At 44.5% G+C, this 24138-nt stretch overlaps 7 non-coding genes and 4 pseudogenes across 7 annotated transcripts; all 11 read right to left on the bottom strand.

The window, feature by feature from the left end:
- Window positions 1–803: 803 nt before the first annotated feature.
- Window positions 804–994, bottom strand: LOC141230943 (U2 spliceosomal RNA). Its single transcript, XR_012297389.1, has one exon. It is a non-coding gene; the product is annotated as a U2 spliceosomal RNA (small nuclear RNA).
- A 1115-nt stretch (window positions 995–2109) lies between these two features.
- LOC141230311 (U2 spliceosomal RNA) lies at window positions 2110–2305 on the bottom strand. Its single transcript, XR_012296860.1, has one exon. It is a non-coding gene; the product is annotated as a U2 spliceosomal RNA (small nuclear RNA).
- Window positions 2306–3228: 923 nt separating this feature from the next.
- LOC141230402 (U2 spliceosomal RNA) lies at window positions 3229–3360 on the bottom strand (annotated as a pseudogene).
- A 1115-nt stretch (window positions 3361–4475) lies between these two features.
- On the bottom strand, window positions 4476–4666 carry LOC141230784 (U2 spliceosomal RNA). Its single transcript, XR_012297236.1, has one exon. It is a non-coding gene; the product is annotated as a U2 spliceosomal RNA (small nuclear RNA).
- Window positions 4667–5781: 1115 nt separating this feature from the next.
- On the bottom strand, window positions 5782–5977 carry LOC141230309 (U2 spliceosomal RNA). The gene has a single exon (XR_012296858.1). It is a non-coding gene; the product is annotated as a U2 spliceosomal RNA (small nuclear RNA).
- A 923-nt stretch (window positions 5978–6900) lies between these two features.
- On the bottom strand, window positions 6901–7032 carry LOC141230401 (U2 spliceosomal RNA; annotated as a pseudogene).
- Window positions 7033–8147: 1115 nt separating this feature from the next.
- Window positions 8148–8352, bottom strand: LOC141230351 (U2 spliceosomal RNA; annotated as a pseudogene).
- Window positions 8353–14458: 6106 nt separating this feature from the next.
- LOC141230783 (U2 spliceosomal RNA) lies at window positions 14459–14649 on the bottom strand. The gene has a single exon (XR_012297235.1). It is a non-coding gene; the product is annotated as a U2 spliceosomal RNA (small nuclear RNA).
- A 1112-nt stretch (window positions 14650–15761) lies between these two features.
- On the bottom strand, window positions 15762–15952 carry LOC141230204 (U2 spliceosomal RNA). The gene has a single exon (XR_012296758.1). It is a non-coding gene; the product is annotated as a U2 spliceosomal RNA (small nuclear RNA).
- A 1115-nt stretch (window positions 15953–17067) lies between these two features.
- Window positions 17068–17258, bottom strand: LOC141230782 (U2 spliceosomal RNA). Its single transcript, XR_012297234.1, has one exon. It is a non-coding gene; the product is annotated as a U2 spliceosomal RNA (small nuclear RNA).
- A 1115-nt stretch (window positions 17259–18373) lies between these two features.
- LOC141230373 (U2 spliceosomal RNA) lies at window positions 18374–18574 on the bottom strand (annotated as a pseudogene).
- Between the last annotated feature and the right edge of the window lie 5564 nt (window positions 18575–24138).

The raw sequence follows: 24138 nt of genomic DNA, 5'->3' as shown, positions 1-24138 counted from the left end.
TACATACCTCTCCTGCTGCTGCTGCTGCTGGCTGTCCAGCAGCAGACTGAAGGTGGCTGCTGCTGTGCACAGGTGTATAAAGGCTCAGAGCCTATTATGACATGCGCAGCCAGCGTTCCATTGCCACATTCCATCTACTGCAGGCAGGATACCTGGCTGGCTGAATGTCGCTGAGAAGCTCACAGAGACCGCCATAAGCAACAGTTTAACAGAATGCCACAGACTAATCAACCAAACTTTTTGGGTTGGGTTCTCTTTTATAGTCTGCAGGCATTAAATGAAAGAAGTCAGTGTTCCAGCAGAAGGAGACAACGTTTCAGAAAAGGCATTGTAGCAAACCAAAAAAGAAATTTTAAGCGCAGCAGAGTAACCAGCGCACATACCTGTTAGCTCAGGTGAGTTTAAAAGGCTGCTGTTGATAACAAGGGCATTTGCTAAATAGATGGTGTGTGTGCAACAATATACTGAAAGGTCAATTATATTGTGCAGCTTATCTCACCACCTGTAGTTATTTAGGTGAAAGCTCCAAAATGCTTGCCTAATATGTCTGTTTATCCAAAAGGAAGTAAAAAGGGAGAGCTAGAAAGATAGCATTGCATCACATTACATGGCAATGCAATGCACAGTTGCTGAAGTTGAACCAAAATGAGCTTGTAATCTGGCTTCTGCAACTTTGAACATGAAAAATCCAATGAGGAGAAGAAAAGCAAAGCCAAAGAGTCCATCCCAAAATCCGACAAACAAGCAAAATGAACAAAAAACATTGAATTCAATTCTTTCTGATTTTAGAAACTGCATTAAAGAAGGGGTGCACCGGTCCTGGAGATACTGCAAAACCAGGTCAATGCGTGGAGTGGACAGAGCAAGCTCTTTTTCCATCTCCCTGTTCTAAAAATCCATTTAATATATGGTCCCCAGATAGGGGACGTATCAGATATTAAACTGATAAGAACAGATACTACACTTGATCTTAGCCAAAAGGCCGAGAAGCGATAACCAGAATTGGTTTCAAACTACGGAGCCACCCAAGGATCCTGAAAAGTCCATTTGTGGAGATGAGCTCCTGGACTCCCGTTAAGAAGACATGTTGTCAACCTCTAGATCCCTTACATGCCTGCACTTTTCGGCTTGCTGCTGCTGCAATCCACGCGTTTTAGATCTGCATAACTCCACCTCTTTAAACACAGCACCTTCACCCCCTGCTGTTCCCACCCGCCTCAACACCGTTGGAAGGGAGGAGAACCAATTAAGGCGGGGGGTGGGGTGGAACGAGCAGCTGTCTACCCTTAGCAGGAGGGCTCCTGATTACATACCTCTCCTGCTGCTGCTGCTGCTGGCTGTCCAGCAGCAGACTGAAGGTGGCTGCTGCTGTGCACAGGTATATAAAGGCTCAGAGCCTATTATGACACGCGCAGCCAGCGTTCCATTGCCACATTCCATCTACTGCAGGCAGGATACCTGGCTGGCTGAATGTCGCTGAGAAGCTCACAGAGACCGCCATAAGCAACAGTTTAACAGAATGCCACAGACTAATCAACCAAACTTTTTGGGTTGGGTTCTCTTTTATAGTCTGCAGGCATTAAATGAAAGAAGTCAGTGTTCCAGCAGAAGGAGACAACGTTTCAGAAAAGGCATTGTAGCAAACCAAAAAAGAAATTTTAAGCGCAGCAGAGTAACCAGCGCACATACCTGTTAGCTCAGGTGAGTTTAAAAGGCTGCTGTTGATAACAAGGGCATTTGCTAAATAGATGGTGTGTGTGCAACAATATACTGAAAGGTCAATTATATTGTGCAGCTTATCTCACCACCTGTAGTTATTTAGGTGAAAGCTCCAAAATGCTTGCCTAATATGTCTGTTTATCCAAAAGGAAGTAAAAAGGGAGAGCTAGAAAGATAGCATTGCATCACATTACATGGCAATGCAATGCACAGTTGCTGAAGTTGAACCAAAATGAGCTTGTAATCTGGCTTCTGCAACTTTGAACATGAAAAATCCAATGAGGAGAAGAAAAGCAAAGCCAAAGAGTCCATCCCAAAATCCGACAAACAAGCAAAATGAACAAAAAACATTGAATTCAATTCTTTCTGATTTTAGAAACTGCATTAAAGAAGGGGTGCACCGGTCCTGGAGATACTGCAATACCAGGTCAATGCGTGGAGTGGACAGAGCAAGCTCTTTTTCCATCTCCCTGTTCTAAAAATCCATTTAATATATGGTCCCCAGATAGGGGACGTATCAGATATTAAACTGATAAGAACAGATTTTTTTTTGATTGAATATATCTTTTATTAGCACAAAAAATAAGTTAACAGACAGTGTACAGTGCCGCAGCCCAGTACACACAGAATTCTACATCATATTTACATAGCATGAGGATACGACGCACTAACTAGACACATCACACCCCTATGCTACACAAAACACTCAATCTGAAAGAAAAAGCATGTCAATCAATACAGTACGACGAACCGTGATAAGGGATGGGGATTGAGAAAAAGGGGATGGGGAGGGGAAAATCACAGGCCCGAAGCTTTATTGAAAGACAAGACACAAGGGGAGAGGGGGAGGAGGGGTTTAGTCCTCGTCCTCGTCCTCCGGACCGTCCATGATGGAATAGTCTCTGAGCAGACTGTGGATCAGCCTGCGGCAGTCCTGGATGGACATCCTCTCCCTCCTCAAGATGAGCCGGTTCCTGGCGACCCAAACGGCATCCTTGAAGCAGTTCATAAGGCGCCAAGCCTCCTGGATGGCTCCGACGGTATGAACCCCAGGGAAGAGTCCGTAAAGCACAGAATGGTGCGATAGGCTCGCCCTGGGGACAGAGTTCCTCAGGTCGTCCTCAAGTGCAGTCAATAGGCGCTGTGCAAATCCGCAGTCCCAAAAAGTGTGCAAAGATGTTTCCTCCACGAAGGGGCACCTTGGGCAGTACCGGGTCTTGCACAGGTTCCGGGCATGCATGAATGACCGGACGGGCAGTCCGCCCTGAATCGCCATCCACGACAAGTCCTTGTGCCCGTTGGTCAGCCTGTCAGACGACACATTTGTCCACACAGTCTCCAGCGTGTCCTGGTGAAGTCCTGTGATGTTCTCCACGTCATCCTTGGCTCTGATTAGCTTGTGGATAGTTTTGGGCTTCCACAAGTCGGGCTTGAGTCCCTCCAGTTGATGCTCCCCCACAAATCGAACGACGTCTCCGTAGAACCATGGCGTCGTCCAGTTGTAGGGGAAGGAGCTGTCCCACTTGTCCCAGCCGAGTCGCCTCCAAAGAGGAAGCAGGAAGAAGCGAGACATGGACCTGCCCGCGGAGCCATTCAGAACAGATACTACACTTGATCTTAGCCAAAAGGCCGAGAAGCGATAACCAGAATTGGTTTCAAACTACGGAGCCACCCAAGGATCCTGAAAAGCCCATTTGTGGAGATGAGCTCCTGGACTCCCGTTAAGAAGACATGTTGTCAACCTCTAGATCCCTTACATGCCTGCACTTTTCGGCTTCCTGCTGCTGCAATCCACGCGTTTTAGATCTGCATAACTCCACCTCTTTAAACACAGCACCTTCACCCCCTGCTGTTCCCACCCGCCTCAACACCGTTGGAAGGGAGGAGAACCAATTAAGGCGGGGGGTGGGGTGGAACGAGCAGCTGTCTACCCTTAGCAGGAGGGCTCCTGATTACATACCTCTCCTGCTGCTGCTGCTGCTGGCTGTCCAGCAGCAGACTGAAGGTGGCTGCTGCTGTGCACAGGTATATAAAGGCTCAGAGCCTATTATGACACGCGCAGCCAGCGTTCCATTGCCACATTCCATCTACTGCAGGCAGGATACCTGGCTGGCTGAATGTCGCTGAGAAGCTCACAGAGACCGCCATAAGCAACAGTTTAACAGAATGCCACAGACTAATCAACCAAACTTTTTGGGTTGGGTTCTCTTTTATAGTCTGCAGGCATTAAATGAAAGAAGTCAGTGTTCCAGCAGAAGGAGACAACGTTTCAGAAAAGGCATTGTAGCAAACCAAAAAAGAAATTTTAAGCGCAGCAGAGTAACCAGCGCACATACCTGTTAGCTCAGGTGAGTTTAAAAGGCTGCTGTTGATAACAAGGGCATTTGCTAAATAGATGGTGTGTGTGCAACAATATACTGAAAGGTCAATTATATTGTGCAGCTTATCTCACCACCTGTAGTTATTTAGGTGAAAGCTCCAAAATGCTTGCCTAATATGTCTGTTTATCCAAAAGGAAGTAAAAAGGGAGAGCTAGAAAGATAGCATTGCATCACATTACATGGCAATGCAATGCACAGTTGCTGAAGTTGAACCAAAATGAGCTTGTAATCTGGCTTCTGCAACTTTGAACATGAAAAATCCAATGAGGAGAAGAAAAGCAAAGCCAAAGAGTCCATCCCAAAATTCGACAAACAAGCAAAATGAACAAAAAACATTGAATTCAATTCTTTCTGATTTTAGAAACTGCATTAAAGAAGGGGTGCACCGGTCCTGGAGATACTGCAATACCAGGTCAATGCGTGGAGTGGACAGAGCAAGCTCTTTTTCCATCTCCCTGTTCTAAAAATCCATTTAATATATGGTCCCCAGATAGGGGACGTATCAGATATTAAACTGATAAGAACAGATACTACACTTGATCTTAGCCAAAAGGCCGAGAAGCGATAACCAGAATTGGTTTCAAACTACGGAGCCACCCAAGGATCCTGAAAAGTCCATTTGTGGAGATGAGCTCCTGGACTCCCGTTAAGAAGACATGTTGTCAACCTCTAGATCCCTTACATGCCTGCACTTTTCGGCTTGCTGCTGCTGCAATCCACGCGTTTTAGATCTGCATAACTCCACCTCTTTAAACACAGCACCTTCACCCCCTGCTGTTCCCACCCGCCTCAACACCGTTGGAAGGGAGGAGAACCAATTAAGGCGGGGGGTGGGGTGGAACGAGCAGCTGTCTACCCTTAGCAGGAGGGCTCCTGATTACATACCTCTCCTGCTGCTGCTGCTGCTGGCTGTCCAGCAGCAGACTGAAGGTGGCTGCTGCTGTGCACAGGTATATAAAGGCTCAGAGCCTATTATGACACGCGCAGCCAGCGTTCCATTGCCACATTCCATCTACTGCAGGCAGGATACCTGGCTGGCTGAATGTCGCTGAGAAGCTCACAGAGACCGCCATAAGCAACAGTTTAACAGAATGCCACAGACTAATCAGCCAAACTTTTTGGGTTGGGTTCTCTTTTATAGTCTGCAGGCATTAAATGAAAGAAGTCAGTGTTCCAGCAGAAGGAGACAACGTTTCAGAAAAGGCATTGTAGCAAACCAAAAAAGAAATTTTAAGCGCAGCAGAGTAACCAGCGCACATACCTGTTAGCTCAGGTGAGTTTAAAAGGCTGCTGTTGATAACAAGGGCATTTGCTAAATAGATGGTGTGTGTGCAACAATATACTGAAAGGTCAATTATATTGTGCAGCTTATCTCACCACCTGTAGTTATTTAGGTGAAAGCTCCAAAATGCTTGCCTAATATGTCTGTTTATCCAAAAGGAAGTAAAAAGGGAGAGCTAGAAAGATAGCATTGCATCACATTACATGGCAATGCAATGCACAGTTGCTGAAGTTGAACCAAAATGAGCTTGTAATCTGGCTTCTGCAACTTTGAACATGAAAAATCCAATGAGGAGAAGAAAAGCAAAGCCAAAGAGTCCATCCCAAAATCCGACAAACAAGCAAAATGAACAAAAAACATTGAATTCAATTCTTTCTGATTTTAGAAACTGCATTAAAGAAGGGGTGCACCGGTCCTGGAGATACTGCAATACCAGGTCAATGCGTGGAGTGGACAGAGCAAGCTCTTTTTCCATCTCCCTGTTCTAAAAATCCATTTAATATATGGTCCCCAGATAGGGGACGTATCAGATATTAAACTGATAAGAACAGATTTTTTTTTGATTGAATATATCTTTTATTAGCACAAAAAATAAGTTAACAGACAGTGTACAGTGCCGCAGCCCAGTACACACAGAATTCTACATCATATTTACATAGCATGAGGATACGACGCACTAACTAGACACATCACACCCCTATGCTACACAAAACACTCAATCTGAAAGAAAAAGCATGTCAATCAATACAGTACGACGAACCGTGATAAGGGATGGGGATTGAGAAAAAGGGGATGGGGAGGGGAAAATCACAGGCCCGAAGCTTTATTGAAAGACAAGACACAAGGGGAGAGGGGGAGGAGGGGTTTAGTCCTCGTCCTCGTCCTCCGGACCGTCCATGATGGAATAGTCTCTGAGCAGACTGTGGATCAGCCTGCGGCAGTCCTGGATGGACATCCTCTCCCTCCTCAAGATGAGCCGGTTCCTGGCGACCCAAACGGCATCCTTGAAGCAGTTCATAAGGCGCCAAGCCTCCTGGATGGCTCCGACGGTATGAACCCCAGGGAAGAGTCCGTAAAGCACAGAATGGTGCGATAGGCTCGCCCTGGGGACAGAGTTCCTCAGGTCGTCCTCAAGTGCAGTCAATAGGCGCTGTGCAAATCCGCAGTCCCAAAAAGTGTGCAAAGATGTTTCCTCCACGAAGGGGCACCTTGGGCAGTACCGGGTCTTGCACAGGTTCCGGGCATGCATGAATGACCGGACGGGCAGTCCGCCCTGAATCGCCATCCACGACAAGTCCTTGTGCCCGTTGGTCAGCCTGTCAGACGACACATTTGTCCACACAGTCTCCAGCGTGTCCTGGTGAAGTCCTGTGATGTTCTCCACGTCATCCTTGGCTCTGATTAGCTTGTGGATAGTTTTGGGCTTCCACAAGTCGGGCTTGAGTCCCTCCAGTTGATGCTCCCCCACAAATCGAACGACGTCTCCGTAGAACCATGGCGTCGTCCAGTTGTAGGGGAAGGAGCTGTCCCACTTGTCCCAGCCGAGTCGCCTCCAAAGAGGAAGCAGGAAGAAGCGAGACATGGACCTGCCCGCGGAGCCATTCAGAACAGATACTACACTTGATCTTAGCCAAAAGGCCGAGAAGCGATAACCAGAATTGGTTTCAAACTACGGAGCCACCCAAGGATCCTGAAAAGCCCATTTGTGGAGATGAGCTCCTGGACTCCCGTTAAGAAGACATGTTGTCAACCTCTAGATCCCTTACATGCCTGCACTTTTCGGCTTCCTGCTGCTGCAATCCACGCGTTTTAGATCTGCATAACTCCACCTCTTTAAACACAGCACCTTCACCCCCTGCTGTTCCCACCCGCCTCAACACCGTTGGAAGGGAGGAGAACCAATTAAGGCGGGGGGTGGGGTGGAACGAGCAGCTGTCTACCCTTAGCAGGAGGGCTCCTGATTACATACCTCTCCTGCTGCTGCTGCTGCTGGCTGTCCAGCAGCAGACTGAAGGTGGCTGCTGCTGTGCACAGGTATATAAAGGCTCAGAGCCTATTATGACACGCGCAGCCAGCGTTCCATTGCCACATTCCATCTACTGCAGGCAGGATACCTGGCTGGCTGAATGTCGCTGAGAAGCTCACAGAGACCGCCATAAGCAACAGTTTAACAGAATGCCACAGACTAATCAACCAAACTTTTTGGGTTGGGTTCTCTTTTATAGTCTGCAGGCATTAAATGAAAGAAGTCAGTGTTCCAGCAGAAGGAGACAACGTTTCAGAAAAGGCATTGTAGCAAACCAAAAAAGAAATTTTAAGCGCAGCAGAGTAACCAGCGCACATACCTGTTAGCTCAGGTGAGTTTAAAAGGCTGCTGTTGATAACAAGGGCATTTGCTAAATAGATGGTGTGTGTGCAACAATATACTGAAAGGTCAATTATATTGTGCAGCTTATCTCACCACCTGTAGTTATTTAGGTGAAAGCTCCAAAATGCTTGCCTAATATGTCTGTTTATCCAAAAGGAAGTAAAAAGGGAGAGCTAGAAAGATAGCATTGCATCACATTACATGGCAATGCAATGCACAGTTGCTGAAGTTGAACCAAAATGAGCTTGTAATCTGGCTTCTGCAACTTTGAACATGAAAAATCCAATGAGGAGAAGAAAAGCAAAGCCAAAGAGTCCATCCCAAAATTCGACAAACAAGCAAAATGAACAAAAAACATTGAATTCAATTCTTTCTGATTTTAGAAACTGCATTAAAGAAGGGGTGCACCGGTCCTGGAGATACTGCAATACCAGGTCAATGCGTGGAGTGGACAGAGCAAGCTCTTTTTCCATCTCCCTGTTCTAAAAATCCATTTAATATATGGTCCCCAGATAGGGGACGTATCAGATATTAAACTGATAAGAACAGATTTTTTTTTTTTTTTTTTAAACCATTCAGTTTAGTTTTTTAGCAAACAGTATGAATTTCTCCAAAATTTGCTACTTAAAACTTCTCATCATCATGGTTCTATTTATTTAGCAGTAGTATAAGACGAAATATAATCACAAGGGAACATCCTTTACGTAACACAAATGCAGAAACTTCAAGGAATCACAAAGAAAAAAATCACTGGTATTTGATAAGGTAATGCCACTTTTTAAATTTCCAAATCCCTTCGGCATCTGTGCCACCACCGCCTCTGCTGTCCAACTTATATATCAGGTATAGTCTTGAAAGAATAAGTCTAACACATTCATTCACTGATAAAGATTTCCTTTTGAAAAGTCCAAGGTTCCTTGCATCCCACAAACTCTCCATCACACAAGCCATTATCAACCATAAAATTCTATCTTTAGACCGACTACACGCACCAATTCCAAACATCGCCACACGCCAATCCACAAAATTCACGCCTGCTAAACCCTTACACAATCCACCTACACACTTCCACACACTGTACGCGTACTCACAATCCCACATAACATGCCTGACAGTCTCACAACCACCACATCCCACTCTCGGACACACATCTGTTCTTATCAACTCTCTTTTCTTCTGCACTTCTCTCACAGGTAAAATATTATGTAAAGTCATCCACACCACATCCTTCTGTTTGTTTGACATCCCATACGTATCTAACTTCTTCCATGCATCTGAAACCTCATTCCCTCTCAGCCCAACAATATTACACTCTACCTCATTTGCACTCATTCTTTTCACCACATTCTTGGTCATTCTAAAATCATTCATTCCCACACTCAACAAATCATGCTTTCTCACAAATTTCTCAATCACCTCATACCAAACAGGACACTTAAAGGCCACAGGCACACTCGCATCTCTCTTCCTCCAGCATAACCCATACAACATCCATCCAGCAGAATAATTAGCCATAAAAGCACCTTTATTGCCTTTACCCAGCAAAATAACCACAGTCTTAATATAATTAAGGCCTAAAAAAACTTCAATATTGGGAAAGGCCAGCCCACCATGCTGACAAGCCTTAAAAAGGCTCTCCCGCTTCAACTTCTCCATCTTACTACACCACAGGAATGTGAATACCAACTTCTCTATTCTCTTAATTTTCCTGTAAGGAGAAGGAAAAACAGTCGCCACATAAAGCAGGATAGGGAGAATCACTGCTTTGATAATTAACACCTTACCACGCAGAGTCAATTCTCTCATTCGCCAAAAATTCAATTTACGTTCAACCCGCATACCACACTCTTCCCAACTTTCATTCCCTTTTAAGTCATCATTAAATAATACGCCCAAAATCTTGATTGCACCCTCTTCACACTTTACACCATCCATACGAATACTACTATCTCCAAAACATTTAAAACTACATTTATTCCAATTTACCCTAAAACCAGACGCACCAACAAAAAAATCCAAAAGCAATTTAATTCTACTCAAAGAAGCCATACTTTCACTCACAACCACAACATCATCCATATAACCTAACACTTTCACATGCTTACCACCACTACCAGGCACCAACAAACCTCTCATCATTTTATCCCGTCTAATCAAACATAACAATGTTTCTATTACACATACAAATAAGACGGGGGACATAGGACACCCCTGCCTTACTCCTGACCTAATCTTCACTTTGTCACACAGCCACCCATTAACCAAGAACTCACTTGACACACAATCATACAATGATTTTACACAATTCACAAATTCTCTAGGAAACCCCATTCTTTCCAGTACTTTAAACAAAAACACATGCGAAACCCTGTCAAACGCCTTCTCAAAATCAATAGCTAAAGTCATACATTTCTGCTTTCTATCCTTGCAATCCCCAATCATATCTCTCAACAATAACAAGTTATCACTCATACTTCTTCCAGGCACTGCACATACTTGGTCCTCCTCCACAACACTACCAATCACTTCACGCATACGATTTGCCAGTAACTTACTGTAGACCTTATAATCCGAATTCAGCAGTGTTATTGGTCTCCAGTTTTCCAAACGTTTCCTCTCACCCTTTTTATACACAAGCACAACCACTCCTTCTTTCATTGATTCACACAACCTACCATTCACCCACATATACTTACATACCTCAGTCAAATCTGTTCCCAAAACTTCCCATGCTTTCACATACAACTCTACAGGTATACCATCTTTCCCAGGAGTCTTACTCTTTTTAGCACTCCACACCACATTCTTCACTTCATCCAGAACTACATCCTCACACAATAGATCACGCTCCTCAGAATCAAGTTTTTTCTCCACACCATTCAGAACATATGACACAAGCCCAGAGTCAATCCATTTCTCATCATACAACTTGCTATAAAACCTATTCACTTCTTTCAGCACATCCTCACCCATACAGTTGGTTCCACTTTCATTCACAACTTCATTCATATCAGTCTTCCTACCATTCATTTTTTTAAAAAAGAACCTCGTACACTTCTCATTTTTCTCCAGGTGCTCAATTTTAGTACGATATATAATTTCCTTTCCTTTCTCATCCAACACACGCTTCAATTCATTCTTAGCCTCAGTAAGTTGATCAGACATCTCCAAACCACTTGCAACACACTTTCTCAACCAGTCAATCCGTCTATTAAGGTCATTAAACCTATTCCTATATCTGGCAGCTTTTCTATAGCCCCACTTTTTGAAGAAAGTTTTAAATTGCACTTTCACCCAGTCCCACCAGTCAAGAACACACACAAAATCCTTCTTACGCATTCTCCATCTTTCATACTTTACATTAAACTCATTCATCACCTCATCATCCTCTAACAGCCTTGCATTCAACTTCCATACCCCACCGCCATACACTTGGTCACCATTCGCACAAAACACGCCTCTCAAACATTCATGGTCCGAAAAAGGTACCTTTTGTTGAGAAAAATCCAAACATACCATATTTTTAGAAAATAACATTAAATCAATTCTGGAATGAATCTCACCACGGTCAGCATGGTATGTCGGCGGTGGTGGCATGCCAAGAACAACAACTGCTGCATCTAAAAAGGAAAAATCACAAATTAAATGGGACAATTTCTTTCCTGTTATGTCACACTTTCCTTCTGTGACACAATTAACGTCCCCAACAAAAATAGTGGGAGATTTCCCTGGAAGAAAAAAACTTAATTTTTCAAGAAGAGCAAGCCGCTCTTCCTTCCCTGTAGGGCAATATAAATTAATAATTCTGACCCGCCACCCTCTATAACTCAAAAATGCAATTAAACATCGGCCCACCTCCACCACAATATAACTATCAATAGAGATTTCTTTATTCCCAACTAATATCCCCACCCCATCATTTTTATTATGATTAGACCCTGACCAGATATGCTGTCCGTAAGGCCAGTCTTTGTCACAAGGAGCATCCTGAATCCCACACTCCTGAAGGCAAAAAACATCAGCACCTAAATGTTTCAGGTAGTCCAGAACAGTTGTTCTTCTGATTTTAGATCTGATCTGCCTTACATTTAGGGACACTACATCCCAACCAGATTGGCAAGACATTAATTAATGAAAAGAAATACATGACTCAATGTTGATCACACCATACTCATCCATTATCATCAGACTGGGAAAGCACCCCAAAGGTGTTGATGCTCTCAGGGATGCCAAGGTAAGGAGCATCAGGGGAGAAGACATCCTGCGGGTAAATGCGGTCACTTGCAGGACTGTCGCACCCTCCGCTGGCAGGTGAGTACTCTCGTCTGGGTTTTTTATTGGCCAGTTCAGGAGTATCATCATCATCAAAAGACCTCCCAGAAGTAAAGTCTCCTTGGCCACCATCCCTGGCCACCTCTTCGTCTGTAGCACCCCAGGACAATGCAGGGGTTCGAGCTAGAGACACATCCATGTCACCCTCACCACATATTTCGGACTGATGAGGGAGGTCCACATCCAACTCGGAGATCTCCATACCTGGCCCAGCAGGGGCCGGAGGGTCCAACAGGTTCTGGGCCTCACCCACCAGATCTTCAACCTCAGGGGGCTCCGTCTCAGCATTGATCTCTGCAGTAGTCACCTGTGGGGTAACAGCAGGGACAGTAGGCTTACCTTTGGTCACTTCGGAGAAGGACCTAGGCTTGACTTTAGCCTTACAATCCCGAATCACATGTCCTTCCTCCCCGCAGGCATCACATACCACCGGGTTGGAACAATCCTTCGCCAGATGACCGTACTTGTTGCACTTTCTACAGTTTGGCAATTGCTTGCAAAAATCCTGGATATGCCCGAACATGTTGCATCTCCTGCAGAACAATGGCGCCTCGGGAAAAAACAGATATCCAGAGTCTCTTCCAATTGTAAAGTTCAGGGGAGGATAGTGAATACCTCCAGGACCATGAGGGTCTATCCCAAACCTCACAAAGTATTTATACTTCCCAGTCCACAGCCCTTCTCCATTTAAGATTTTATGGGAGAATTGCACAAAAATGCAGTGTCTTCTCAGGAATGCAGTGATATCATCCCGGGAGATAAAGGGGTTGTGCATGAATATTACCACCGGGATATCCCCCTTAGAGTAGAGTACAGTGAAGATAAGTCCATCCAGCTGAGGGTGCTCTGAAAGGACTTGAAGAGTTTTGAAAAGGTTTTGGCAAGCCGCCATAGAAGAAAGCACCAAGACGTACCTATGCTCCCTTCTGAACTCCTGCAAACAGATGATCTCCGACTTCTGGATCTTCAGGATTTCATAGAAAATGGCGTTGACCAGGTATGACAACGAGAAATGGTCCTTCTTCTCCTCAGAGACGTCGATACGGAAAGCATTCTTGACCCGGGGATCCCCGGTCCCAGCAAAACGAAGCTTGACACCCATGGTCGCTTCAGGAATCGCCTTCTCGTTTCCTCCTCACTCTCCCCCTATAGCAGCATCCAGCTTAAGCCACCGAAGTGGCGATGCTGGAAGGCCGAGGGCTAGTACACAAGGAACCTCTTGTCCAAACACTAGGTCTGAGCCAAAAGGCCGAGAAGCGATAACCAGAATTGGTTTCAAACTACGGAGCCACCCAAGGATCCTGAAAAGTCCATTTGTGGAGATGAGCTCCTGGACTCCCGTTAAGAAGACATGTTGTCAACCTCTAGATCCCTTACATGCCTGCACTTTTCGGCTTGCTGCTGCTGCAATCCACGCGTTTTAGATCTGCATAACTCCACCTCTTTAAACACAGCACCTTCACCCCCTGCTGTTCCCACCCGCCTCAACACCGTTGGAAGGGAGGAGAACCAATTAAGGCGGGGGGTGGGGTGGAACGAGCAGCTGTCTACCCTTAGCAGGAGGGCTCCTGATTACATACCTCTCCTGCTGCTGCTGCTGCTGGCTGTCCAGCAGCAGACTGAAGGTGGCTGCTGCTGTGCACAGGTATATAAAGGCTCAGAGCCTATTATGACACGCGCAGCCAGCGTTCCATTGCCACATTCCATCTACTGCAGGCAGGATACCTGGCTGGCTGAATGTCGCTGAGAAGCTCACAGAGACCGCCATAAGCAACAGTTTAACAGAATGCCACAGACTAATCAACCAAACTTTTTGGGTTGGGTTCTCTTTTATAGTCTGCAGGCATTAAATGAAAGAAGTCAGTGTTCCAGCAGAAGGAGACAACGTTTCAGAAAAGGCATTGTAGCAAACCAAAAAAGAAATTTTAAGCGCAGCAGAGTAACCAGCGCACATACCTGTTAGCTCAGGTGAGTTTAAAAGGCTGCTGTTGATAACAAGGGCATTTGCTAAATAGATGGTGTGTGTGCAACAATATACTGAAAGGTCAATTATATTGTGCAGCTTATCTCACCACCTGTAGTTATTTAGGTGAAAGCTCCAAAATGCTTGCCTAATATGTCTGTTTATCCAAAAGGAAGTAAAAAGGGAGAGCTAGAAAGATAGCATTGCATCACATTACATGGCAATGCAATGCACAGTTGCTGAAGTTGAACCAAAATGAGCTTGTAATCTGGCTTCTGCAACTTTGAACATGAAAAATCCAATGAGGAGAAGAAAAGCAAAGCCAAAGAGTCCATCCCAAAATCCGACAAACAAGCAAAATGAACAAAAAACATTGAATTCAATTCTTTCTGATTTTAGAAACTGCATTAAAGAAGGGGTGCACCGGTCCTGGAGATACTGCAATACCAGGTCAATGCGTGGAGTGGACAGAGCAAGCTCTTTTTCCATCTCCCTGTTCTAAAAATCCATTTAATATATGGTCCCCAGATAGGGGACGTATCAGATATTAAACTGATAAGAACAGATACTACACTTGATCTTAGCCAAAAGGCCGAGAAGCGATAACCAGAATTGGTTTCAAACTACGGAGCCACCCAAGGATCCTGAAAAGTCCATTTGTGGAGATGAGCTCCTGGACTCCCGTTAAGAAGACATGTTGTCAACCTCTAGATCCCTTACATGCCTGCACTTTTCGGCTTGCTGCTGCTGCAATCCACGCGTTTTAGATCTGCATAACTCCACCTCTTTAAACACAGCACCTTCACCCCCTGCTGTTCCCACCCGCCTCAACACCGTTGGAAGGGAGGAGAACCAATTAAGGCGGGGGGTGGGGTGGAACGAGCAGCTGTCTACCCTTAGCAGGAGGGCTCCTGATTACATACCTCTCCTGCTGCTGCTGCTGGCTGTCCAGCAGCAGACTGAAGGTGGCTGCTGCTGTGCACAGGTATATAAAGGCTCAGAGCCTATTATGACACGCGCAGCCAGCGTTCCATTGCCACATTCCATCTACTGCAGGCAGGATACCTGGCTGGCTGAATGTCGCTGAGAAGCTCACAGAGACCGCCATAAGCAACAGTTTAACAGAATGCCACAGACTAATCAACCAAACTTTTTGGGTTGGGTTCTCTTTTATAGTCTGCAGGCATTAAATGAAAGAAGTCAGTGTTCCAGCAGAAGGAGACAACGTTTCAGAAAAGGCATTGTAGCAAACCAAAAAAGAAATTTTAAGCGCAGCAGAGTAACCAGCGCACATACCTGTTAGCTCAGGTGAGTTTAAAAGGCTGCTGTTGATAACAAGGGCATTTGCTAAATAGATGGTGTGTGTGCAACAATATACTGAAAGGTCAATTATATTGTGCAGCTTATCTCACCACCTGTAGTTATTTAGGTGAAAGCACCAAAATGCTTGCCTAATATGTCTGTTTATCCAAAAGGAAGTAAAAAGGGAGAGCTAGAAAGATAGCATTGCATCACATTACATGGCAATGCAATGCACAGTTGCTGAAGTTGAACCAAAATGAGCTTGTAATCTGGCTTCTGCAACTTTGAACATGAAAAATCCAATGAGGAGAAGAAAAGCAAAGCCAAAGAGTCCATCCCAAAATCCGACAAACAAGCAAAATGAACAAAAAACATTGAATTCAATTCTTTCTGATTTTAGAAACTGCATTAAAGAAGGGGTGCACCGGTCCTGGAGATACTGCAATACCAGGTCAATGCGTGGAGTGGACAGAGCAAGCTCTTTTTCCATCTCCCTGTTCTAAAAATCCATTTAATATATGGTCCCCAGATAGGGGACGTATCAGATATTAAACTGATAAGAACAGATACTACACTTGATCTTAACCAAAAGGCCGAGAAGCGATAACCAGAATTGGTTTCAAACTACGGAGCCACCCAAGGATCCTGAAAAGTCCATTTGTGGAGATGAGCTCCTGGACTCCCGTTAAGAAGACATGTTGTCAACCTCTAGATCCCTTACATGCCTGCACTTTTCGGCTTGCTGCTGCTGCAATCCACGCGTTTTAGATCTGCATAACTCCACCTCTTTAAACACAGCACCTTCACCCCCTGCTGTTCCCACCCGCCTCAACACCGTTGGAAGGGAGGAGAACCAATTAAGGCGGGGGGTGGGGTGGAACGAGCAGCTGTCTACCCTTAGCAGGAGGGCTCCTGATTACATACCTCTCCTGCTGCTGCTGCTGCTGGCTGTCCAGCAGCAGACTGAAGGTGGCTGCTGCTGTGCACAGGTATATAAAGGCTCAGAGCCTATTATGACACGCGCAGCCAGCGTTCCATTGCCACATTCCATCTACTGCAGGCAGGATACCTGGCTGGCTGAATGTCGCTGAGAAGCTCACAGAGACCGCCATAAGCAACAGTTTAACAGAATGCCACAGACTAATCAACCAAACTTTTTGGGTTGGGTTCTCTTTTATAGTCTGCAGGCATTAAATGAAAGAAGTCAGTGTTCCAGCAGAAGGAGACAACGTTTCAGAAAAGGCATTGTAGCAAACCAAAAAAGAAATTTTAAGCGCAGCAGAGTAACCAGCGCACATACCTGTTAGCTCAGGTGAGTTTAAAAGGCTGCTGTTGATAACAAGGGCATTTGCTAAATAGATGGTGTGTGTGCAACAATATACTGAAAGGTCAATTATATTGTGCAGCTTATCTCACCACCTGTAGTTATTTAGGTGAAAGCTCCAAAATGCTTGCCTAATATGTCTGTTTATCCAAAAGGAAGTAAAAAGGGAGAGCTAGAAAGATAGCATTGCATCACATTACATGGCAATGCAATGCACAGTTGCTGAAGTTGAACCAAAATGAGCTTGTAATCTGGCTTCTGCAACTTTGAACATGAAAAATCCAATGAGGAGAAGAAAAGCAAAGCCAAAGAGTCCATCCCAAAATCCGACAAACAAGCAAAATGAACAAAAAACATTGAATTCAATTCTTTCTGATTTTAGAAACTGCATTAAAGAAGGGGTGCACCGGTCCTGGAGATACTGCAATACCAGGTCAATGCGTGGAGTGGACAGAGCAAGCTCTTTTTCCATCTCCCTGTTCTAAAAATCCATTTAATATATGGTCCCCAGATAGGGGACGTATCAGATATTAAACTGATAAGAACAGATACTACACTTGATCTTAGCCAAAAGGCCGAGAAGCGATAACCAGAATTGGTTTCAAACTACGGAGCCACCCAAGGATCCTGAAAAGTCCATTTGTGGAGATGAGCTCCTGGACTCCCGTTAAGAAGACATGTTGTCAACCTCTAGATCCCTTACATGCCTGCACTTTTCGGCTTGCTGCTGCTGCAATCCACGCGTTTTAGATCTGCATAACTCCACCTCTTTAAACACAGCACCTTCACCCCCTGCTGTTCCCACCCGCCTCAACACCGTTGGAAGGGAGGAGAACCAATTAAGGCGGGGGGTGGGGTGGAACGAGCAGCTGTCTACCCTTAGCAGGAGGGCTCCTGATTACATACCTCTCCTGCTGCTGCTGCTGCTGGCTGTCCAGCAGCAGACTGAAGGTGGCTGCTGCTGTGCACAGGTATATAAAGGCTCAGAGCCTATTATGACACGCGCAGCCAGCGTTCCATTGCCACATTCCATCTACTGCAGGCAGGATACCTGGCTGGCTGAATGTCGCTGAGAAGCTCACAGAGACCGCCATAAGCAACAGTTTAACAGAATGCCACAGACTAATCAACCAAACTTTTTGGGTTGGGTTCTCTTTTATAGTCTGCAGGCATTAAATGAAAGAAGTCAGTGTTCCAGCAGAAGGAGACAACGTTTCAGAAAAGGCATTGTAGCAAACCAAAAAAGAAATTTTAAGCGCAGCAGAGTAACCAGCGCACATACCTGTTAGCTCAGGTGAGTTTAAAAGGCTGCTGTTGATAACAAGGGCATTTGCTAAATAGATGGTGTGTGTGCAACAATATACTGAAAGGTCAATTATATTGTGCAGCTTATCTCACCACCTGTAGTTATTTAGGTGAAAGCTCCAAAATGCTTGCCTAATATGTCTGTTTATCCAAAAGGAAGTAAAAAGGGAGAGCTAGAAAGATAGCATTGCATCACATTACATGGCAATGCAATGCACAGTTGCTGAAGTTGAACCAAAATGAGCTTGTAATCTGGCTTCTGCAACTTTGAACATGAAAAATCCAATGAGGAGAAGAAAAGCAAAGCCAAAGAGTCCATCCCCAAATCCGACAAACAAGCAAAATGAACAAAAAACATTGAATTCAATTCTTTCTGATTTTAGAAACTGCATTAAAGAAGGGGTGCACCGGTCCTGGAGATACTGCAATACCAGGTCAATGCGTGGAGTGGACAGAGCAAGCTCTTTTTCCATCTCCCTGTTCTAAAAATCCATTTAATATATGGTCCCCAGATAGGGGACGTATCAGATATTAAACTGATAAGAACAGATTTTTTTTTTTTTTTTTTTTTTTCTTTTTTCTCCTCAGACGAGGAAATTCCACAGTCTATGGAAACCAGACAAAGGAAAATTCCATCAAAACAGCTGCGTCAAATCCAATACGCAATTTGCTGTCCCCATCATCATCGGAAATATTTATTTCATATTTCAAAACAACAATAACAAAAATCAAGAGGTACTAACAATATATCTCCACTTTTTAACTTTCCATATTCCCTCCGCATCCACTTCCCCTCTCCTCTTTTTGTCCCATAGGAAACACACATACATCTTCCCCAAAATCACCTTCACACTATCCTTTACAGCAATTTCCTTCCTTTTAAACACATACACATTCCTCACATCCCATAACACTTCCTTTATACATGCAAGCATCAACCACAAGACTCTTTCCTTCGTCCCATCACATATTCCCAAACCAAACATAAACAACTCAAAAGACAACAAATTCACACCACACAATTCTTTACACAAAGGCCCCATTCTCCCAATCACATCTCTAGCATACTGGCAATTCCAAAAAACATGCAACACACTTTCCCTTCCACCACAGCCATTTCTTGGACACATTTCACTCCTCACCAAACCTCTATTCCTCTGAAACTCTCTCACAGGTAATACTCCATGTAAAGACTGCCACACAACTTCACTCTGTTTGTTGGTCATACCACTCATCCGCACTTTCTTCCAAACCTTCTGCACATCACCACCCCTAACCATATTTATTCCACATTCTACCTCTCTACATTCAATCATCCTATACACAGCCTTCTTATTCTCCAGCAATCTCACATCTGCATCACACAGTTCATACCTCACCAAAAACTTATAAACCCACACATACCATACAGGCACCTCAAAAGCAATCGGACATCGCAAATCCCTTTCTTGCCACTTTAAACGAAACAAATACGCTCCAAATAAATACCTACACATAGATGAAAACTTTCCATCCGCCCTAATCACTTTCAAAACAAACACAACAATATTCACACCAAAAAACACGTCCAAATTCGGAAAACCCAAACCACCTTTTTCCACTCTTTTAACCAAAATTTCTCTCCTAGCTCTCTCCATTTTCGAGTTCCACAAAAAAACAAATAAAATTCTATTCAAGCTTCTCATACACATATATCCTGGTGGAAATACTACCGCAATATATAAAAATATTGGCAACACCACACTCTTAACAATTAAAATCTTCCCAAAAAAGGATAAACTCCTCAATTTCCAAAAATTCAACTTCTGCTCAACTTTTCCTTTCGCATCATCCCAACTTTCTTTCCCATCCAAACTCTCTGAAAACTTCACACCCAAAACTTTAATAGGTCCATTCACTACATTCACACCTACATCCCTACTTAAACTTCCGCCTCCAAAACCCTTACACTCACTCTTTTCCCAATTCACTTTAAACGCAGATGCACCACAAAAAATAGACACTAACAACTTCACCCGCCTCACCGAACATTCAGAATCACATAATACACACACGTCATCCATATAACCACTCACCTTCCATTCTTTTCCTCCACCTCCCGGCACTTGCACACCACGAATTACCTTATCTTTCCTCAGCATACACAACAATGGCTCAATTGCACAAATAAATGCTACAGGGGACAAAGGACACCCCTGTCGCACACCCGAAAACACATTCACTTTCCTACCCACATACCCATTCATTAAAACACAGCTATAAACACCCGCATACAAACTTCTCACTCGCCCAACAAAATCAGCCGGAAAACCCATTTTTAACAACACTCTGAACAAAAAACCATGCGACAACCTATCATAAGCCTTTTCAAAATCCAAACTTAACAAAAATACACTCTTCTTACGACCCATGCAATCCCATAGACAATCTCTTAACATACACACACACTCATGAATCCGCCTCCCAGGTACCGCACAACACTGCTCATCCCCAATCACACTCTCTATCACATCACGCATCCTATTAGCCATAAGTTTTGCATAGATTTTATAATCACAATTAAGTAACGTTATTGGCCTCCAATTCCTCAGACTTTTCAAATCCCCTTTCTTAGGAATTAACACAACCATACCTGCACGCATACTCTCAGCCACCTCCATGTTTCCCCACATATACTTACATACATCCACAAAGTCCTTACCAATCACACCCCACATCACACGATAAAATTCTACTGGGAGGCCATCCTCCCCCGGCGTCTTATTCAAAGCCATACTACACATAACCTTCCATACCTCATCACCAGTCACCTCACCCATCACTCTCTCTCTTTCTGCTTCACTCAACTTACTCTCTAACACACTCAAAACATCATTCTCCAAACATTCATCCCTCTGTTTCACTGCATACAGATCCTCATAAAACTTAGCCACCTCTTCACACATATCCTCTCCACTCACCTCACTTCCATCTGCTCCATACACCACGCTCATACTCTGTTTCTTTCCAAAAACTTTTTTAAAGAAAAACCGAGAACATTTCTCATCCTGCTCCATCTTATCAATCTTTGCCCTAAACACTATGCTTCTCCCTCTCTCCAACAAAAACTCACTAATCTCCTTTTTTACCTCTAAAATATCCTCCTCCACCTCAACTCCTCCTTCCCTTAACTTATACAAAACGCTCAACCGCGCGTTCAGTTTAACAAAACTCTCTCTTTTAATTGCTGCATACTTGTATCCTAAATTTTTAAAGAACATTTTTGTTTGTTTCTTCACCCAGTCCCACCACTCACAAACATTCCCAAACTCATTTTTATGCTTACACCATTCTTCATACCGCCTTTCATACTCCTTTCTCACATCTTCATTCTCTAACAGTTTAACATTTAACTTCCACAATCCTCTCCCAAACACTCCATCAACTTTTATATCCAACTCACACAACATACACACATGATCTGAAAAAAGAACGTTTTCCTGCCTATAATTAACAGAAACCATATTTTTAGAAATAAAACAATAATCCAATCTGGATTGTACCCTACCACTCTCAGAAAAGAAAGTGTTCAACAAAGGATTCATGTTACACACGCGCTGCATATCACACAACCCAAAATCATTCACTAACTCCAATAATGCTTTCCCAGACACATCCACATTCACTCTCCCCACATCACAGTTCATATCACCCACAATTACCACAGGTATTCTTCCTGGAACAAAAAGCTTAATTTTTTCAAATAAATTTTTGCGCTCATTTTTTTCAACTGGCGCATAAACATTAATAACACAAAACTTTACATTCTTGTATACAAAATTAGCAAGGATACATCTCCCCACCTCAATAACCAAATAATCACTCAAAACAACCTCCCTTCCTTTAACCAAAATACCCACACCATCATTCTTATTACATGCACTCCCCGACCACACAGACGCTCCATAAGACCATTCATCCCCTTTCACACCATCCACTACCCCACATTCTTGTAAACAAAAAATAGATGCATTTTGCATAGCTAAAAACTCAAAAATAGCAGCTCTTCTTACTTTACTTTTAAACACTCTTACGTTTTGGGACACTATGGTAAATCCCATAATACTTCTACTCCTTCACCAATTACACAAAGAAATAGCCTTTGGCCTAAACCAAAGCTCACAAGAGGACAAAAAGAAAAAACATTTACAATATTATATGGTGACACTATCCAGCACCACCACTATCCTCCTCCGCCATCAGAACAGAACAGCTGGTTTCCGACCCGCTGGCTTCACCAGCCACACTCCTCATTCTGGCAGTTCTTATCTTCCTCTGAGGCTCACTAAAATCTGCATCATCACTGCCCCCACCATCCTCCCTACGACTCTTCTTTGCACCCCTATCATCCTCCGAAGAAAAATCTTCAGTGTTTTCAGGACCCGAAGGGTGTTCAGGACTGTCGGGTTCCGAGATTTGCACTTCACATCCTGTTGCGTCCATTGCCTCTCCAAAAGTCATCATCTCAGGCAGCTCTGCTTCCACCACTTTCCTAGATATTCTCGCAGACACTGCCTTTTTCTCCACCTTTGCCACTTCCCTCCAGAACTCCTTTTCTTCCCTCCGCTTCTTCCTCATTTCTTCAGCAGAAGAAGAACATGGTCTCAGGGACACCTCCTCTGGCGCCGTAGAGGGAGAGGCTCTACCAGTTTCCCGCCTCCTTCCCTCTCTCTCCTCCCTCTCCAATCTTTCCAGCACTTTCAGTGCGCTTGCCATCTGCCTCCTCTCCAGCTCCTCCTCCTTCTGTTCTTTATCAGAACGTCTAGGTGCACTCATAGGACAGTCCTTATACATGTGATCACTACTCCCACAGACATCACAGGACTTGGCCTCTGGACACTGGTTGGCCATATGCCCCTCCTTTCTGCAATTTCGGCAACACTGCCCTTTAAGGCATGTTACCATGGTATGTCCGAAAGAAAAGCATCTACGGCAAAACATGGGCTGGCCTGGGTAAAAGAGGAAACCTCTATGGCCTGCAACGGAAAAATTTGATGGAGGGTGTCTAAAGCCCCCCACACTGTCAGGATCCCTTTTCAATTTCACACGGAATTTATACTGACAGTTAAAGATTCCTAGACAATTGACTTGCTTCACTCCCTTCCGCACATATTCACAGTAGCGAGAGAGGAAGCACTCCAGCAGCTCAGGGTCTGTAAAAGGGTTATAGACAGTCACAGTCACCTCCTTTTCTTGCAGACCAAACAAAGGTTCCCATCTAACTCCTTCCAAGCAGGGGTCACTAGAGTGACCACGGAGCCATTCAAAGACATTAAGGCAAACATCCTGGTCCATAAAGGTAACGTCATAATTACCTTGACGTGAAAATTCGTTGACACTGAAGATCTCAGAACGTCTTGCTCCAGCTTTGCCTTCAACGATGTCTTGGACAATGAAAACCACGTTGTTCTTGTTCTGGTCAGATGGATCCACGGACAAACGGATGGTGTTCTTCACAAAAGACATCTTGGATTCTGTCGGTATGGAATACCACAGGAAAAAGCAGAAAATCCTCCACAAAAGGGTCCGGATTCCTCCAGGAGACTCGCACCAATCAAGGTACAGTCATACGATCGCAGCCAAAAGGCCGAGAAGCGATAACCAGAATTGGTTTCAAACTACGGAGCCACCCAAGGATCCTGAAAAGTCCATTTGTGGAGATGAGCTCCTGGACTCCCGTTAAGAAGACATGTTGTCAACCTCTAGATCCCTTACATGCCTGCACTTTTCGGCTTGCTGCTGCTGCAATCCACGCGTTTTAGATCTGCATAACTCCACCTCTTTAAACACAGCACCTTCACCCCCTGCTGTTCCCACCCGCCTCAACACCGTTGGAAGGGAGGAGAACCAATTAAGGCGGGGGGTGGGGTGGAACGAGCAGCTGTCTACCCTTAGCAGGAGGGCTCCTGATTACATACCTCTCCTGCTGCTGCTGGCTGTCCAGCAGCAGACTGAAGGTGTCTGCTGCTGTGCACAGGTATATAAAGGCTCAGAGCCTATTATGACACGCGCAGCCAGCGTTCCATTGCCACATTCCATCTACTGCAGGCAGGATACCTGGCTGGCTGAATGTCACTGAGAAGCTCACAGAGACCGCCATAAGCAACAGTTTAACAGAATGCC

This window comes from Phyllobates terribilis, unplaced genomic scaffold (genome assembly GCF_046119375.1).
Source record: "Phyllobates terribilis strain yellow unplaced genomic scaffold, ASM4611937v1 Scaffold_499__1_contigs__length_1316695, whole genome shotgun sequence".
Taxonomy (NCBI): domain Eukaryota; kingdom Metazoa; phylum Chordata; class Amphibia; order Anura; family Dendrobatidae; genus Phyllobates; species Phyllobates terribilis.
The sequence above is the reverse complement of the archived record's forward strand: the minus strand, read 5'-3'. Positions and strand labels throughout refer to the sequence as shown.